The sequence below is a fragment of the Phacochoerus africanus genome, chromosome 1 (assembly GCF_016906955.1).
Source record: "Phacochoerus africanus isolate WHEZ1 chromosome 1, ROS_Pafr_v1, whole genome shotgun sequence".
NCBI lineage: Eukaryota > Metazoa > Chordata > Mammalia > Artiodactyla > Suidae > Phacochoerus > Phacochoerus africanus.
Window position 1 is genome coordinate 75,452,027 of NC_062544.1, and position 20,183 is coordinate 75,472,209.

Below are 20,183 nucleotides of genomic sequence, written 5' to 3' on the forward strand. Positions count from 1 at the left end.
TCACATCTACAAAACACCTTCATAGCAACAGCTAGATTAGTGCCTGATTACATCGGTGGGTACTGCAGCCTGGCCACTCTGACACATACAGTTGCCCATCACAGTATTAGAACCACATGAGTTTACAATCCATATCCACCACTTCCATGCACCATGCCCGGAAGAAAATCTCTTAAACCCTCTAAGCCTCATTGCCTTCTCCATAAAATAGGAATAAAAACAAACAAAAAATTCCATCTATTTCCTCTAGTACCCCACCTTTCAGGGCAGGAGTGGTTGCTCTGAACTATGGCTTATAAAGCTTCAGTTACATCCAGTCTGGTGAGGTCCATGCATGATTGTTTAATATTGACCCGTTTATCACCATTCAATTTGTATTGGAAAACAAGAAATGAAATTTAAAGCATTAATTATTATTTTACTATATATTACATACGCATATAAATTAAATTACATATGCCTTATATATGCAGTAAAAATCCCTCGAACATAAACAAGGTTGGCCATTCTGCTCTCTATCCAACGGCTACATGAAAGTTTGTTTATTTGACCAATGGCCAAAACCCCCATTAGGGGTTGTTGGCATATCCAAACTGTGCCTGTTGGATTCGGTAAAGTAAAATTTTGCTCTTTATTGAATTTCCTCCCATGTGGGGGAAAGGCCCACATGAGAGCAATTGAACAATTAGGTACCAAATATAAAAACATCAAAGCAAGTGAAGACTAATAATGCACTGAGGTTGGTAAGAGTTGCCTATAACAGGTGAATAAAGACACATACAGTTCTGAACCATAGTATGGATAAATTAGGTGGTGGGTGGATCATTTCGGTCACTTGGGGCACACCGTTAATCCAGGAATATTAGCAAAAGAATGTGACTCCCATTGGGAATTCCTTCAAGCTTTTTGTTAGAAGGTGCCAGATTTTCCCAATGTCTTAAGAGAAAGTGAATGTTCATTAAATGGGACCACCTAAGAATGGGATTTTAGGTCTCCTTTAAAAAATTCCCATATATAAAACCGCAACACTGGAGTTTTTATTGTGGTTCAGGGGGTCGAGAACCCGACTTGTATCCATGAAGATGTGAACTGGGTCCCTGGCCCTCCTGAGTTAAGAATCTGGCATTGCCACAAGCTGCGGCATAGGTTACAGATGCAACTCGGATCCCGCATTGCTGTGACTGGGGCATAGACCTCAGCTGCAGTCCAATTCGACCCATGGCCTGGGAATGTCCATATGCCACCGGTACAGCCCTAAAAGAAAAAAAAAAAACTGCAACACTAAGTTTTTTCTCTCTTCTCATCTCCTGTGCCCCAGCTGATTTTGCAAATGCAGATATTTAAAACACAACAGTCAGACATTCCATTGTTACTCATTGATAACATAAGGAAGGTAAAAGGAAATAGAAAAGATCAATCAATACATAACAAAAAAATGAATCAGTGGGATTCTATGATTCTAACATTCTTAAGCATCCCAAGAAATCACGGGCAAAATTGATTCCCTTTATCAATTCCAGATTATATGCATTGAATTCATTCCTGTGGATTTCAGCCACAGACTTCTGATATGAAATCCACAAAGGACCATGTGAACCCATGTGGGGGACTGAGCCCCTTATTTCCTGTTTCTATCAAGTACCCTGTTTCCAAGCAGCTCTTGTATACCATGAGAGCCTGATTTAATATTAAATGTCCACACCAAAGGAAAGAGAATTTTTTTTCTTTATCTCAGAAATAGATCAAGGGAGCAGTGGGTCATGTTTGTGTGTTGAATTCAATGTTATTTTCCTGATTGTTATCTTGAGATGGTTTCTTATCTTCTTTGATCCACAGTTCAAATGTCTGTATATACAGAATAATAATATTAGTTATCTCAAAGAATGATTTGGCTTAATCTCTGGCCCAGGTGCATATGAGTTTCTGGAAAGAAACTGAACACATATTGTGAAAGCGTATTAGCTCTTTCAGGCCAACAGGATTTAATAGATGAGTTCTCTGGAGATGGACATGCTGAAGTAGAGAGAAATGAGGAATCAAATCCTGAGCCACTACTTTATTGTATTGTGAGTGAAAAATTGTGGCTGGTGTCCTTTGCTTTGCTCCTCCTCCTTTTGTTCTCTCCTGAAGGTTGGCAATGCAGTCTAAGGAGGACAAGATGAAGAAAGGAAAGAAAATTGAGAATATGCAGTCATGTTTTGTTTTCCTTTCAAACCATTTAATGTCTTAATAGGAACTTTCTTTCCTGCAGTTTCACAAAGCTCCTAATAAGTGACCTCAGGGCCACTGAGCAGGACACACAGGCTCTAGCTGGCGGGTGGTCCAGGGCAGAGATAGGGAATGAGACAAGTTAACTGAGCATCTACCTCACCCTGCCCATGTGCTTTGCCATTCCTCTAAGAGGCTGCTCTTCTCACAATTTTATGTTCAGCCAAGAAAAGCCAAGGACACTTTTCATCATTTGCCTCATTGCTGAGTGACACAAGATGTGGTTCAGGGTGCTGCTTCTTTATCATTACTTTAAAAACATATATAGGGAGTTCCCATCATGGTGCAGTGGTTAACGAATCTGACTGGGAACCATGAGGTTGCAGGTTCGATCCCTGGCCTTGCTCAGTGGGTTAAGGATCCGGCATTGCCATGAGCTGTGGTGTAGGTCACAGATGCGGCTCGGATTCTGCGTTGCTGTGACTCTGGCGTAGGCTAGCAGCTCCAGCTCCGATTGGACCCCTAGCCCGGGAACCTCCATATGCCGTGGGAGCAGCCCTAGAAAAAGGCAAAAATACCAAAAAAATATATATATATAACATACAATTTGTCATTTTCACTAGTTTTACTTGTACAATACAGTGGCATCCATTATATTCACATGGCTGTGCAACCATTACTACTGTTTACAAAATGTTTTCATCACCTGACACAGAAATTCTGTACCATTATGCAATGACTCCCCATTCCTCCCTCCCCTAGCCCCTGTTAACCTCTCATCTACTGTCTGTCTCTATGAATTAACTTAGTCTATATATTTCATAGAAATGGAATCTTCATCTCTTTGTGTCTCGCTTTCTTCACTTACCATGTTTTCAAGGTTTCACTAGGCTGTAGCCATAACCGTACTGCATTCCTTTTTACAGCCAAATAATATTCCATTGTGTGTATATACAACATTTGAGGGCATATTGATGGGCACTTGGGGTGTTTCCACCTTGTGACTACTGTGAATAATGCTGCATGACAGGGTGCTGGCTTTGGTACTTGTGGTTTCTAACTTTGAAACTTCTAGTGTTTGTTGTTTCCAGCTGAAATCAGATCCTGAGAGCTGCGGCAGGAGCAGGCCAACAAAGTACACAGAGTTCTTCCAGGAGAGGAACAGGGTCAACCCCACTGCTGAGTCGGCAGCTCCTCCAGAGCCATTTACTTAAAATCCTGCTGCAGCTTCCAGCCACATCATAGATGCTAACAGAACAGCACGGGGCTTTGGGATCCAAACACACACCTGCTGCAAAGCTTGGCTCTTCAGAAACCTGGGGGGATTTGACTGGGGTGAGACAGCCAGGGGATGCCTGGGGATGACCCCTTTCACCTCTGCATAAGGACAGTCCCCAGTCTCTCTAAGAAAAGCAAGACCTTCGGCCCCAAGGCAGGAGGGGGGTGTCCCTACTCCAACACTGCACGAGAAAAATCTTGGTGTGAAAAAGAAGCCCAGGCTTAACCACACACAGGATCTTGCAGGTATCAAGTCACTTAAGTGGTGTTAGCTTAGAAGCCAAAGCTAAAGAAAGAAAGAATTAAATAGAAATGCCTTAAGTCCATCCAGAATCATTCCACATCCTACTAGTGTCATTCTCTTTACCTTGGTGAAGAATGACTGCATTTTTCGACTAAAATCTCAATTAAAGCCAGTCTTTCCTGCCTTTGTGCTAGAGGCCATGATGACTAAAAAGAAAAAGAAGGAAGGCACATGATTCTGACATAGTCCTCTTAAAACAAATCTATGGAAGGTGTCAGGTGGCTGCCAGTGTGACTAAAGCATGAGATGTCACCCCAGATGGCACAGAGCCTGACCACCCACTGCTTGGACCCAAATCTTGGCTTTGCTTCTAATTAGCCAGTTGAGTTGAAGGAAGTTTCCTTAGTTTCTGAGAACCTCAGTTTCCCCAACTGTGAAATGGAGTAGAAACAACTATGAGAGTAAAATGAGGTAAAGAAGTCAATTGCTCATAAGACATATACATAGAACAGCTACTTCATAGATGCTAGCCATTATTAACCATCCTCCCTATTTTTATTCTTAATCAATAATTCCATTTAATTCAACTGCTAACTTTATTGCCTGTGAAGGATTATGATCAGCATTAGAAAAAACAAGACACAGTCTATGAGTGGGGAGGTAAACCATAGACACAAGAATAGAACTAAACATAAATGCAATATGTTTAAAACATTAAACAGAATCATTAAGCGATATTACCAAATGCTATTTGACTCACAAAATTTCATTGCTCTTTAGTGTGACTGCTTTTTCTATATAATGATGTTTAAAATATGTAGGTTGATTGCAAACAATCTGGTCTGTCTTCTTTGTCATGGTCTGTACATGTGGGTCAGAAAAAGAATTTTCCAGCATGCCAGGTGAAGGGAAAGGAGAGCTTATAGACCTAAGAGACACTATGAGTATAGCGGGCAGTCTTCCTGATCATCAAGGCAAGTCAACTCTGAGCATGTGGTCGTGTTTGTTTTTATAGTCCAGAAAGAGGAGAGGTCTCAGGATACACTAGCTGACCTGCTGATTGGCTGGGGAAAGAGGGCTTTTGGTTGGCTGGGGTCGTATAAGGCCCCTATAGGGGCAGGGTGAGAGGTGGGCCATATAACCTTTCCTAGTAGGGAGCAGGAAGGAGTAGGCCAGGTTGCTCAAGGTGCAGGAAGGGCAATACAATGAGACCAGTGGGGCAATGATAAGGGTCTGGTAATTTGGTAATTCTTGTCTTGGCCAGAGGCTTTGAGTTCTGTCTCCTTGGAGAGGTCCTGAAGTCCCACATTGTCCAAAGGACCCTTGACTTCATGAGGGTCGATTTTCTAAAACCAGTTTTGTTCACTGCTTTACCATCCAAAGCAAGCACTGTGCTTGGCACATTATGGGCACGCAGTACATACGTGTTGAGAGAGCTGGCATAAGAGTGAAGGACCAAATGAGTGGATAAACTAGAAATTTATTCCTGATGAAATAACTTTGATCCTGTGATGTTTCTTAATAAGCACTACCCCTTACTTTTGGGAACCTCTTTAAAAATCCGTTAACCCCCAAAGAGAATCTTTACATAATGGCCATGTCTTGAGGGTACAAAACAGAACTTATAAAATTCAGACAGATTCCCAGTAGTGACTACTACATTGTACTCTTTATTAGTTTCTAAGTACTGCTGTAAAAAATTACCACTAATTTAGATGGCCTAAAATAAGAGAAATTTCTTGTCTCACAGTCTTGGAAGCTAGAAGTCTCAAATTAAGGTGCTGGCAGGGCCATGCCCCCCCCCCTCCCAGAACTCTAGAGAAAATCTATCCCTTGCCTCTGTCCCAGCAGCTGGCAGTTGCTTGAAATCTTTGGCATTCTTTGGTTTGGGGCAGCATGCCTACCACCTCTGCTGGTGGTCACATGACCGTCTGCCTTCCATGTGCCTTTGTATCTCTTCTTTTATAAGGCTGCCAGCCTTATTGAATTAAGGCCCCATCCTACTCCAGTTACCCTCATCTTAATAATTACATCTGCAATAACCCTATTTCCAAATATGGTCCCATTTTGACGTTTCAGAAAGGGCACAAATTGGAAAGGAGGGGGCACATGTTGTACAAATCAGGAGGTTCTCCAACACCATTTTCTGCAGAATTAAACAGAAAACCCTTCCCTGAGTCTATCATATGAGCATTTACTCAAGTCTCACTGCATGGCAGTATAATTTTGAGTGGAAAAGGAAGATTAGCAGGAAGATTTAATGCATTGTGGAATGCAGAAGTCTTAAAAGAGCCTTCCAGCATATGAAAAAGCAAGCACTTAGCACACCATCACGGGTGGTTTTTAGTTGAAAGGGCCAGCAGTATTTCACTAAAGGCACCAAGACAGAGCCTGCCACCCCCAGCCTCACACCCACCTAAGGGCCTTCAGGCAATTCTACAAGAGTTAACGCAGATGTCAGCTGACACCAGGACAGATGCTGCTGCTGCTGACAGATGGTGCTTCACAGCTGGGTTTCTGAGCAGAGTAATGAGAGGATCAGACCATGGACAGGCCAAAGGGTATGTGCATCACCGCAAGAATTTCCATTGTACTATCAGTCACTCAAAAGACAGTTTTATGCTAATAACATCACCACAATTTGCAGCAGTGATTTTCCTCCAAAGTTCTGAAGGGCTGCTGTGCCCCAAAGATCATGAGAAGACCATGCTCAGCTTAATCCAGATGGGCAGGGAAAGACAAGAGTTCTTTTTGAAGTTCAAGGCTATTTCAGCAGAATCTGAGGCCCAGTGTGAAACCACATGCTCCTTTGCTGGCATCAAGAGCCTCTAGTGACAATAAAGTCAAAAATGCCTCTTCTGATTCACTCACTCATTCATCCAACATCCCAGATGCCTGACACCATCTTCAACACAGTTCCATGTTCAAGCCATCTTGGGGACAGAGATTACTTTACTGCAGAACCTTGAGGGCAGGGAAAGAATGGAGACAACACCAACTTCACCTTTCGACAGAGAGTGTTGTGAAGGAACAGGCAACAGTATTCTGTGGCTTGAGGTGACTCAAACCCAGTCTGTGTCTGACAGTAGCAGACCTTTGTACCCTACAGCCAATCACTGATTTCAGGGATTTTATGCAAGGCATGTTTCTATGTGCTGTGTTTACCTTAATTATCTGGGATGATCTGTCCAAATTCAGTAGACATTCTGAATAATAAATTCTTAAAAGGCATCAACTGTCCTCCTTTTATACATAAGCAGTTAAGTCTACCAACAGTGAAAGGGAAGAGAGGGCTCTATATTTCAGATCTTAATCTTATCTACTATAAGACAATCTTAGGATCTTACTACATTTCCCAGCCCACATGGCCCACTTAGTCTGCAGTCATGGGCAAAAGTTTACTGTCAAAATTCTGTATAAGGGTACTAAAAAAGATCCAAACAGCCCTATTTGGCAAAGAAGGTTTACAACAAGCAAGTTTTCCCACCAAAGGGAATACACAGGCACTAAATACTGATAAGAAAGTGCTAAGAGAAGAAGCCAGAGTTCATACTCCTGATGTGCATTTACTCCCTGACTAGCTGGGAGGCCCTGAGGATGCTACTCAAGACTTTTCAGCAACAATCAATGCTGGCACCTCTGGCTACAGAGAAGCACATTGGAGGAGGTTGTCTTCAAGATCCTCTTTCATGCCCGCACTCTTCATTCCTTCCTGACTCCAAAAGTTACCAACCCTCTACCAAAACTACAAACCACTTTACAACCACAAACCAAGGTCCTAAGTTAAAGGTTAAGTGGAAGAGATGGAGTGGTTAACCAGCCTCCTCCTGCCTCTACTGAATGGAAATTATATATACCATAAATATATAAAAATAAAAATTTCTTGGCATTAAAAAAGTATATATACATGCACGTGTACACACACACACATACATATAAATATATATGCAGACATGTACACACACACATATTTAGATCATAAAATCACAGCTGGATTATTTCACTGCTTAGTCTTCTCTTTGGAGATGTGACTTCTGACCTTATCTATCCAGTGTGATCTTCTTAGTCCTCAAGTGAAAGACCCAGTTTTATTACCTGCCATGTATCATTACTCTAAGAGTATCATTATTCTCCTCCTACATCTCTTCCACTTTCCATGTGTTGGGAGAACATTTCCTTGGAACCACAGTGGAAGTCACAATTCTGTTTCATCAGAGTAAAGGGAACCATTCCTGGCAAGAGCCATCACTGAACACAAAGCAATTGATAAAACAGGAATGGCAGCAATGGAATACCTCACGGATAGCCAGAATCCTTCTAAATCAGAACTGGGAGGAAGGAGAGGCTAAAGCAGAAAATTTAGGCCAGTGATTGGCCCTACCCCTGAATCCATCCCATCCCTTAACTTTGTATAGCACGCTCATGATTGGGGGACACAGTGAATTCACCTCTAACTTCAACAAGCTCTGCCTCTCCTAAGCCTATCAACATGAGCCAATCCTCACTGCCCTGATTGACTAGGCAGATAGAGAGGGGTAGTTAAATGGACAGTCATCCACAACAGAGGAAAAGTTGTTCTCTCACACTCTGGATTATAACTCTAGGAGTTGTTAGCAAATGCACTGTATCAAAAAGGAAAATCCACCTTACCATGAAGATGCACACAGCGAAGCATTAAGACAGAAGGAAATCACCATCAAGACATAACCCAGTTTGAATTGGTCCTGATGCTCGCCCTGCTGCTAGATTTCTTTTATGTGAACAAATAAGGGACAAAGGAAGAGTTCTGACTGTAGCACCTGATGATAAAAGGAACTGCAAAAAAACATGTGCTTAACAAAAATAAAACTTAGAATTCAAGAAAAAAAAATTCTATCCTCAAGATTCATTTTCCCATGTGAAAATGGCAATTTCTTCCTGTAGAAATGGACTCTGTGGAACGTGGAATAAGTATAAGGTAATAATTTTAACAGTGATGAATTGTAACATTTTTTTAAAAAAGCACAGCGAAGTGAAAATAAGAAGCTGTATATATAGACACATGATAAATCTGATACAGCTTCCAGACCCTAGGAAATAGTTTAATTGGCTCTGGGCAATAAACCAATGACTTAGTAGGTCTTTCTTCTTTTGAAAACTTTAATTCAGCTTCCACCTATAATCTCTGTTGTATTTTTCAAAGCTTTAGGCATTAAAAAAATCGCTCTCCCTAAATTTTGTATCTACAGCCTTTTTATCATATAAATTGCGGTCATAACCTAACTTAAGGTTTGCAGAGGCCAGCGAAGGGAAAGGTCTGGCTTCTATAAAACAAGATACATTAAGTAAAATAAATCTTGCCTAAAACTGGAATAGTTCTTAAAGATAGCAATTTAGGAGCTAATCTCTCCTCTCTTTTTGAAAATATAATAGCTTTGCCTCTTAGCCAAAACAGATCAAATACTCTACCAATAGCTTTTGTTCATGTCCTCATTCTCGTTCTTGTTGTACAGACACTTGGTTGATAACTGTAAAATTCCCTAGAATTCTTCTCCCCAACTCTTCTAGCACGAAGGCATCGCTCCATCCATAAAGGTGACAGGGACATTCTGACTGTCCCACTTTGTCTGAAGGAAGAACAGAGTCGAGGGAATGTGAAATTTCAAGCTGTGCATCAGTGTCGTCTTCTACTCCAGACCATCCTTCTTTCACCTTGGAAAATTAGACTCATTCTAAAAATCAAGCAGCATTTGATGAATACATTGTGTGGAACCCAGATGGAAATTCTTAGGGATGCTGATGACAAAAGTGTGCTCATAAAGACTTCGTTGGAACGCAATTTATAGTACTTTTAACTTATTTAAATAAAAAGTAAAAATCTCAGGCATGCATGATGGTGCTCAGTATGATCGCCAAGGAAATGTTCTTAGATGTATGATTTGCAACAGGCAGAATAGTCTTGCCTGCCTCAAGATTTCTAATTTTTATAATAAAGAGATGGAATTAAACATTTTGGCCTGGTTTCCCCTCCTCCTCCATTTTTTTTTTGAGATGTCATGGACACTGATGTTCACATCACCAGATTGTGTCTCCAGCCCAATTTAAAACCCCTCTACAGTTTCATACTGGGTTCAGGCTTAAGCCCAGACTCTCTACAATGGCCCTTGAGAATCTATGTGACAGACAGCCTCTGCCCTCTTCCCAGAATGCACCCTGAGGGTCCCCAGAGAAGGACTCTGTCTGTAGAGATCACTGCACCCAACAGTGCCAAGTGCTCATAAACCCTCAAGAAAGACTTGCTGATGAGCAAGGTAACAGTTATCAGGCACACACAGACTTTGCCTTTTTAGTTTACCCAAATTATAAAACTAGCAAGTTTTTAAAATATAAAGAATCTTCAAATACAGAAAAATGAACTCAACATAGATAAATATGAGACAATGATTTAGTAAAGGGTCTGAATGTTGAAGACATAAAAGACATGCCACTTGCATGCTTTAAATCCATAGGAAAACAGCTTAAAGTAGTGTATTGCCAAGTAGAAATCGGACAGTGGTTAAGAGAAAAACAGACACATGAGAACAGATCAGAAAATAAAATTAGTTGGAGTCAGGAAAGGATTTGCTTTTTTTTTTTTTTCCTTTTGAAAAGTCTCCATTTTATTTCTTATTTTTGAAGGCTGGCAAGTGCCCATAGATAGCACTTAATCTTAATTCATGAGGCTGTGCTTTGATTTAGCAGAGTTATTTGCCATCAAAAGAAGGTTTCATTTATTTACAATATTTGACATAAAGGAACCAATGCTGATTTTTTTAAATGTTGCTTTGTACATTGCAGTATCTTTGAGGGCAAGTTTATTATGCTTTCATTTTAGTCTGATATGGTAATCACTAAAATTGCAAAAAACATGCAAGAAGATTGAAATGGACCAGTCCTACATCATTTATGGCATATTGGGGTATATCAATTAAGTCAGCATGATACAGATAAGACAGAAATATCAGTGGAACAGAATGGGGAGACCAGAGATAAATTCATATATAAATAGTGAAGGCAGGAAGGTAACCCTGAAAATCAGTGAAAAGGGAAGAATTAATAACCGGTACTGGGACAATTAGGTATGTATTTTTTAAAATCATATTCTCATCTTACTCAAAAAATAAAGTATAAAACCCAAAACACGCAAATACAAAAGAAAACGTAACTAAATATTTATCAAAGGTAGAAGTCAACCTAAAACTAAGAATGAACAAAGACAATTATCAAGAGATTCAACCATATCAAAATTTCACATTTCTGTATAACAAAAAAAAAGTGGGGGGGACATTCTTTATGATCCAAAGAACTCACGATATCACTTGAAAAGATGCTAAAATTAGCATATAAATCAGAGGAAGATGACAATAGGCTATTCACCAAAGAAGAAACACAAAAATCCTGTAATAGAATTTGAAACATAGTCTAACTCACTTATAAAGAGAGGCAAAACATAACAAGAAGATGCCTTTTGTAGCCCAGGCATTTGAAAAATGGTGTGTTTGAGTGGGAATATCCATTGCACTGCAAAAAAAAAAAAAAAACCAAACAGATACAACCACTTTAAAGTATCTGGCGATATGCACATCAAAAGCCTTGATAATGATATGATTTTATCCCAGAAAGTCTACTTCTTCTTAAATTAACATAAGTAGTCTGTGCCTTTCTTACCTAATAAATCTTTGAATCTGTCTTTGAAAGTCAACACAGGCAAGTCAGGGAGCAGACCATGTTGTTACAGGGCAGGAATGGCTGGCTACAGGGTCTGTGAGCCCCAGAGCAAAAGGAAAACGTAGGGCTTTTATTAAAAAATGATTAAGAATTTCAAGAGGGCAACAACAGAGCAACAAAGCAAGTGTGGGGCCCTTAAGAGCACAGGGCAGGAAACTCAGGGGCCTGCCCTGTTGGGGGACATTCTGGACCTAGACTGCTGGGTTGCCTGGAGAGGTGATTCTCTTATTTTGGCCATGTAAGCACTGCCCTTCAGATCCTGCCTTGGGATGCAGTAGGAACAGACGGTGGATGCTGAGAGGAAGAACCCCTCTTCTTTCCAGAGGGGGAGGAGGGAGAAAGATCCTGGATATGACGCACCAGAGTAGAGACAGGTACCAAAGCCTGGGCATTTGCTAACGCAACCCAAAACTATAAAACCATCTCCCAGTCTCTCCTAAGGGTAGTGCAGTCTTTGAGGCATTAGCCTGCTGTGACCCTCCTTTGCCTGGCAAAGCAATAAAGCTGTTTTTTCTCCTCCGCCCAAAACTCCGTCTCTGCATTTCTATTAGGCACCTGTGAGCAGAGGCTGAGTTCCTGCAACAGGATGCTGGTACCATTTACAGTCATTCAGCACTTAAAATGCAATAATCGTAGCTGACATTTACTGCCATCAGGGGACTGTACCAATTTGTTTTTATGTAGATATTCTCACTGCATTGACAGTCCTATCTTCTACATCCCAGGAATCACAGCCTTTCATACACTACAGCTGGCAAAGACTCCACTCTCAGGAAAAGTTTACTGCTTGAGTCTAGTTTCTAGACAATGCTCTAGAAAAAGGGAAATGGAAACAGGAAATTCACAGCACACTTCTTTTCACATGTAAAGATTGACCAAGTTTCTAAGTCAGGAGTTCCCGTCATGGCTCAGCGACAATGAATCCAACTAGGAACCATGAGGTGGCAGGTTCGATCCCTGGCCTAGCTCAGTAGGTTAAGGATCCGGTGTTGCAGTGAGCTGTGGTGTAGATCACAGATGCAGCTCGGACCTGGCGGCTGTGGCTGTGGGGTAGGCCAGCAGGTATAGCTCCAATTCGACCCCTAGCCTGGGAACCTCCATATGCCACGGGCACAGCCCTAAAAAGCAAAAAAAAAAGGATTCTACCTCAGTGTGCACAAAGCCACACAGGAGCATAACCAAGTAACTAAAATTCGAGATGGGGATGGACACATAGAATTAGTAAAGAGACACATTTCGATTGCAATCAATAACTTCCGTCATATGCAAAGAAGAGAGTCAGTTCTGGCATTTTTGTCAGTAGCAGCTGGAATATAGTGTTTCACAGGACAGTTTATCCTAGAAAGGGGCAGTAAACTAATGTAGCCACAATGGAGAAGAATATGGAATATAAACTAAAAATAGACTCATCATAGGATGCTGCAATCCCACTCCTGGGCATACATCCAAAGAAAACTGTAATTCCAAAAGATACATTCAGGAGTTCCTGTTTTGGCTCAGTGTGTTAAGAACCCGAAAATATTCATGAGGATATGGGTTAGATTCCTGGCCTCACTCAGTGGGTTAAGGATCTGGCATTGCTGTGAGCTGTAGTGTAAGTCGCAGACACAGCTCGGATCCTGCATCGTGGCTGTGGTGTTGGCCTGCAGCTGCAGTTCCAATTTGACCCCTAGCCTGGGAACTTCCATGTGCTGCAGGTGCAGCCTTAAAAAGCAAACAAAAACAAAACAAAAAATACATGCACCCCAATGTTCACTGCAGCACTATTTTCAACAGCCAAGACATGGAATCCACCTAAATGTCCATCAACAGACGAATGCATAAAAAAGATGTGGTATATTTATACAATGGAATATAACTCTGCCATAAAAAAAGAATGAAATAATGCCATTTGCAGCATGAGATTATCATACTAAGTCAGACAGAAAAAGACAAATATCTTGTGATACTACTTATATGTAGAATATTAAAAAAAAAATGACACAAATGAACTTACTTGCAAAACAGAAATAGACCCAAAGACATAGAAAACAAACTTATGGTTACCAAAGGGGGAAGGGCGGGAGGGATAAATTAAGAGCTTGGGATTAACATGTATACCTTACTATATGTAAAATATATAACCAACAAGGATCTACCTTATAGGGCAGGGATCTACACTCAATATTTTGTAATAACCTATAAGGGAAAAGAATCTGAAAAAAAAATATATATATATATATGTAAATATAAAACTATAGTTCAATTTTTTAAAATTAATTAATAAAAAATAGATCAGAGTTCTGGACCATTTTCACTTGTGAGTCTCTAGCCTGGACCTGCCCCTTCTCCATCATTGCTCACTGTGGGTCCCTCAAGCCCATCCTTGGCTTCTTTATCCAAGGCAGGGCCCACAGATGCAGTATACCATTCCTCTCCATCCCCAGCGTGAGCTCCTGCTCCTGGCCCTGAGTTCCATGCATCTGGAAGCTTGACTGCTGAGTGGTTAATGAGCAGTCCCATCTTTCCTGCAAAACAACCAAACTCTCTCAACACCAAATAAGGACCAGAAACATCATTTCAAAGAGTGGTTGTTAGGTTTCTTGGCTTGACCGCCCAAGATCAGAACAGATACACTTTTGACCTTTTCAACTGTTGACTTTTCAAATGCCTTACAAAATTCTTGACCTCCTTAACCCACCATATATCCTCCCTTCATATACAACCTCCTGTTGTATAAGAAACCTCCTGTTTGGCCATCTCAGCTTCATGATATTTTATGTTCACTGTACAGTGTAGAGATGGACGCAAATGCCTTAAAACCTACCTAATGAGTACTGATCGCTAAGAACACTCCCGGGCCCATTATCTAATCAACATATAAAATGTCAAATATATATAGAACATATTATGGGCACCAGACAATGTAATTTAGCTTAAGGAAAATAAAAAATGAGGGGACTTGATCTTTAATATTACATACATTATAAGAAATTACCACTTTTGTAGGTATAAAAGAGTCAAAATTAACCATTTCACATGGTTCAATTCAATTATAAACATTTCTTGGGGATTACATAAAAGATTAGGGATCAGCATGAAGTAACTAAATTTCCTCAGATGGTGCCCAAGATATAGTCACTTATACTGAATTCTTCTCTATAGCCTAGTGTCATAGTGAGCTACCAACGAACCCATTTAGAGAAATAGTATACATTTAGCATCAAGAGAGAAAATTCACAAGCCTCCAATAAAAGCGTAAAAATATTTGTTATACCAATTAAACACATTAACAACAACAATAAAACCTACACATCTTTACATCCATCTCCTATGCTATTTAACTTCTTATAAAACTCTTAGGAAAATCAGCTTCTCGGGGAGTTCCTATCGTAGCTCAGTGGAAACAAATCTGAATAGCATCTATGAGGACATGTGTTCAATCCCTGCCTCACTCAGTGGACTGAGGATCCAGCGTTGCCCTGAGCTGTAATGTAGGTCGAAGACATGGCTCCGATTCTGCATTCCTGGTGGCTGTGTTGTCAGCTGGCAGCCATAGCTCCAATTCGAGCCCTAGCCTGGGAACCTCCAGGTGCAGCCCTAAAAAAGACAAAAAAAGAAAAGAAAAGAAAAGAAAAGCTTATCAATTTCTAATCTAATTCTCTGCACCAGAAAACTTAATGATAATTCCACACCGAACAGAGAAAGCCTGAGGTCTGCTTATTTCCAAAGAAGACACAAGTGACAGAAGTATCTGGAAGAAGCAGGAGAGAGGAAGGGCCACACAATGGTGAGCAAACATTCCCTAGCCGCTTGCCAGTGCAGCTACCTAGTCTTCAGTCAGTCATTTTTCACATTAAAGGCTCTAAAATTTCCAATGTTCTCTTGTATTGTTGCCCTACAAGGAGAATGGTTTTACTGTTTATCCTTAAATACTTCCCAGCATTCAAACAAATCATAATCATGCAGCAACGTAATGTGGAAGACACTTCCCTTGGGTTTGAAGATGCATGTTTTATTCCAGAATCAGTCACTCATCAGCACTCTCATATTTTTCATTTTCTAGTACAAATAAAATTTTAGCTCTAGACTAAAATGTGAAGGAAGCATAGTACTAGTTGTAAATTTCTGCAAATAATAAAACAATCTCTCAGTAATAACTCTTTTTCCTTCTATTTGGTTAAACTGAGCTAAATGTGAAAAGGAGAACTTCAGGTTGCTATTTTTTTTAGTTGACGTATAGTTAATTTATAAACTTGAGTTTGTTTTAGGTGTGCAGCAAAGTGGTTCAGATTCTTTTTCAGAATTCTTCCCACTATAGGTTATTACAAGATATTGAGTATAGCTCCCTGTGCGCTACAGTAGGTCCTTGTTGGTTACCTACTTTACATATGGTAGTGTGTATATGCTAATTCCAAACTCCTAATTATCCCTTCCCCCACCTCCCCTTTGGTAACCATAAATTTGTTTTCTACATCAGGGAGTAGATTTCTGTTTGGTTAATAAGTTCATCTGTATCAATTTTTTTTTTTTTAGATTCCACATAGAAGTTGATATCATATGATGTTTGTCTTTCTTTGTCTGACTTACTTCATTTAACAGAATTTCAGATTTTTAATCCATGAAGAAAACAAAAATACAAAGACTAAGGGCTTAGACTAGAGGGGTAGACAGATGTCCTGTTCCCACCGATGGCTGAGGTCTCCAAATCTGTTACGACGAAGTACGTGCAGGGCGAATAACACAGCATTACCACCAAGCTTTCACTGGTACCCACATTTTACATGGGGGCCTGAACTTAAATGGCTAAATAGTGTGGGTTTTAGGCATTCTAAAGTATGAGAATACCTATGATGATGTCAAGAATACCTGTGATTTTATACACAAGCTCTACTTTAATCTTCACAACAATCTTATGAGCCAAGCCTTATTATCTTCATTCCTAAAGTAGGAGAACTGGAGTGGAGAAGTTCAACTTTTCCAGAATCACAGTGCAATTCCATCCCAGAGAAGAAGCAGGTCCACATGACCCTAAGTTCCTTCTCTGTTATCCTGTGCCACCATACCTTAAATAGATAACCACCCAGTGTGGAGGTGGACTATATCAAATTGGAGCAGAGGATGGACAAAAAAAGACCTAGAGTCTAGCCCAAGTTCTAGAATTTCTAGCTAAGGGATTTAGGTTCTCTGAGCTCCAGCTTCCTCAGAGCATGGACACAGTAAATGTTCAATGAGCATTTATTGAGCCCAAATATTTCTACGAGTCTGAGATGCCTTCAAGGGGCCCTCCTTCCACAGTAGGCGGATGGCTAAACATGAGGCCAATCTCACTGCTCACAAATCTCAGGACTCACATCACAAGATCTGGGGCAAAGGGGACTGATGCCATTGAGCTCCTGGCCCTGCTAGGTACAGAGAAAAATGGAAGCCAAGCCAACACTTCCAGAATCAACTCTGGTCTACTCTAGTCCTCTGAGCCCTCCCCTTTGTCTTAGCCCTGAAGAAGGAAATTATTTTCCATTTTAGAAGGTGAACTTTTGAGCATTAATTAATGCCTTGCCCAATGAACAGTAAAATTCTCCAGTCTTAACTGAGAGCTATGACACCATGCTACTACTTATGGATAAAATGGCCATCATTCAGGTCTGAGGAGATGCTGAACCCCAGGAAAACCAGATTTGAGTCTTTGGCACACTAAGGGAATAGAAAGGGCACGCCGTGGTCAATGTGGTCCAAGACGCATGCATACAATTAAAAATCTGCCTTCCTCACAGTATTCTTCGTGATGTAAAGACAGATGGGAAAAGAGGCAGAAAGTGAAACAAAGAATACAACTGTTAACTAGAAGCATTTCCTCAGGGAGTTGCCATTGTGGCTCAGGGATAACGAAACTTACTAGTATCCATGAGGATGAGAGTTTGATCCCTGGTCTCGCTCACTGGGATAAGGATCCAGCGTTGCCATGAGCTGTGATGCAGGTCACAGACGTGGCTCAGATCTGGCATTGCTGTGGCTGTGGCTGTGGCTGTGGCTGGCAGCTGCAGCTCTGATTCCACCCCTAGCCTGGGAACCTCCATATGGCTCTAAAAAGAAAAAAAGGGGGGTGGGGTAGGGAGAGGCATTTCCTCAAAGCTCAAAGTTACCTGATTCATTACCTTATACAACAGATACTGATCTAGTCTTTGCTTTAATGACCAGCCATTAGGTGCTAGGAACCCAAGAGCAACAGTACCTCTGCTCTCAAAACATTTATAGTCCATGGAGGACTCACCTGATAAGCATAACCATCTCCAAAACACTAGGAAGAAAGACAAGGTGCTCTGGACTTCACCATAGGTCCACCTAGCTCAGACTTGACTGGAAGAATAAGGTGATATGGAAAGTTAGACAATAGTGAGTACACATCCCAAGCAGAGTGTAAGATCCAGAAGCAAAGAGAATAAGGAGCATTCAGGAACTACAGACAATCTAGCAGGGCCTGAGAAGGTGGAAGAAGGAAGGGAAGCAGGTGGGAGATGGTCATGAATTCTAAAGTTTCACAGATGCTGGCAGAGAACTTGACAGAGGCAAAGCACCTTTGAAGGGTTTGACCACACAGGCGGGCAGATTGCAGAAAGGGAGACTGAGCTGCCATGTGGAGGAGAATGGACTGCAGAGGGTAAACTGGATGCAGTTGATGGGTTAGAAAGATGTTACCGGAAGTAGCAGTGGTGGATGAAGGGAGATGAATAGCTTTGAAAGAGTTGAATCCAGTAGAAACATAGGAATTGGCAGCCAGATGATCTTCTCAAGTATTCAGGGGGGTAAATGTTGCCTAGCCTGCATGTCTGAGCAGTTGAAGATGGACGGTGCTCTGAACACAGAAGCAACCAGAGAACTGACTCCAGTCCCCCCATTAATACCCCCTTCCTCATCACACTCTCCCCTTGCCTGTGCAATTCTCAAACACTCTTATTTTACCTCTTCACCCTATTGATCAGGCCCAGTTAAGATTCCACAGCTTCCCTCCCGTCCCTTTGCCTCTTCCACGCATGTCTTTATACCAGAGTTGATGATCAAAGTCAAAGTCATCTTCAAACATCTTAAAGACATCTGAAAACATCTTTCTATAAGGAAAGATAAATCCTTGAAGAAACAGGAGTTCCCGTAGTGGCGCAGTGGTTAACGAATCCGACTAGGAACCATGAGGTTGCGGGTTAGGTCCCTGCCCTTGCTCAGTGGGTTAACGATCCGGCGTTGCCGTGAGCTGTGGTGTAGGTTGCAGACGCGGCTCGGATCCAGCGTTGCTGTGGCTCTGGCGTAGGCCAGTGGCTACAGCTCCGATTAGACCCCTAGCCTGGGAACCTCTATATGCCGCAGGAGCGGCCCTAGAAAAGACAAAAAAAAAAACAAAAACAAACAAACAAAAAAAAATCCTTGAAGAAACAAACATTGCATGGACTCAAGATGGTGAATGATGCCAATCCTGGTTCCTTTTTTAAACCAGAGGATCAAGTGTTAGCCACTTCTTCACAGTCTGTCTCATCTGTGCATCGCCACCTCTGATGACAGCATTGATGACTCGCTGGCTCAGCCTGAGGGTAGCTTGGCAAATCCAATAGGGATGTGCAGAAAACAAAAACAGCCATGAGGGCCATATGCTGGCCGGACTCTACCACTGCCACAAGTCACTCTGTCATTCAGGCCTCTTTAAGGACAACTTCCAAAGCCACTCATTCTGACTTAAAGAATTAATAGGGAAATAACGCAACTCATCAAGGCTTTTTAAGTACAAGTATTCACTACGATGTTCCCCACACTGCCTGTGTAGGGGAAAATGTCCCAACAAAAAGGTCGAAACGAGACACCCCGGCCACGATGACTAAGCAAAATCTGACCAAACTACCCCTAACCCAGCCAACTACCTCTAACCACCCCTCCCCCACACATCTGCTTCTGTAAAACTCACTCCTGCAACTATTACTTTGCCAGTTCTCACTCCGGTCCGCCAAGCACGGACCCAGAAGAACTAGCCCATAAAAGCCTTGTGAAACCCCTCTTCGGAGAGCGATCTCCTCTGAGGCCACCGGCGTAATAAACCTGAGTTCTCCAACTCTCCGAGTGCTCGCTTGGTTTCTCGCCGGGTGAAAGAGCTGCTGGAGCTGGTACACTGTGGCCACAGAGCCGCTGGAGCTGGTACACTGCGGCCACAGAGCCGCTGGAGCTGGTACACTGGCCATAGGGCTGCCACCAGAGCTGATATACTCCGGCCTTGGGCTGCTGACAGCCGCCACAACACGTGCACCTTGTCTACCCAGCAACACATGGGCAAAGGGGCTGCTTACTAATACCTAAGGCGTGGACCCATGACAAGGACATGGGGTTTCTCAGAGTTTTTGTCATGGCTCAGCAGTAACAAACCCTACTAATACCCAAGAGGACACGGGTTAGATCCCTAGCCTTGCTCAGTGGGTTAAGGATCTGGCATGGCCATGAGCTGCGGTGTAGATCACAGACACAGCTCGGATCTGGCGTTGCTATGGCTGTGGTGTGGGCCAGCAGCTGCAGCTCTGATTCAGCCCCTAGCCTGGGAACTTTCATGTGCTGTGGGCACAGCCCTAAAAAGCCAAAAAATAAAAAATAAAAATAAAAGAACATGGGGTTTCTTGCTATTCTTCTGCTTATATATTCATTCTTCTTTCCTTACTGAATATATTTTATAGGCGATTCCATTAGTTACAACAAGAAA

General features: G+C 41.7%; 1 protein-coding gene across 1 annotated transcript in view; it reads right to left on the minus strand.

The window, feature by feature from the left end:
• The window catches only part of FBXL7 (F-box and leucine rich repeat protein 7), a 409,417-nt gene that overhangs the window by 302,945 nt on the left and 86,289 nt on the right, over window positions 1–20,183 (minus strand). The gene's annotated exons all lie outside the window — the stretch shown is intronic.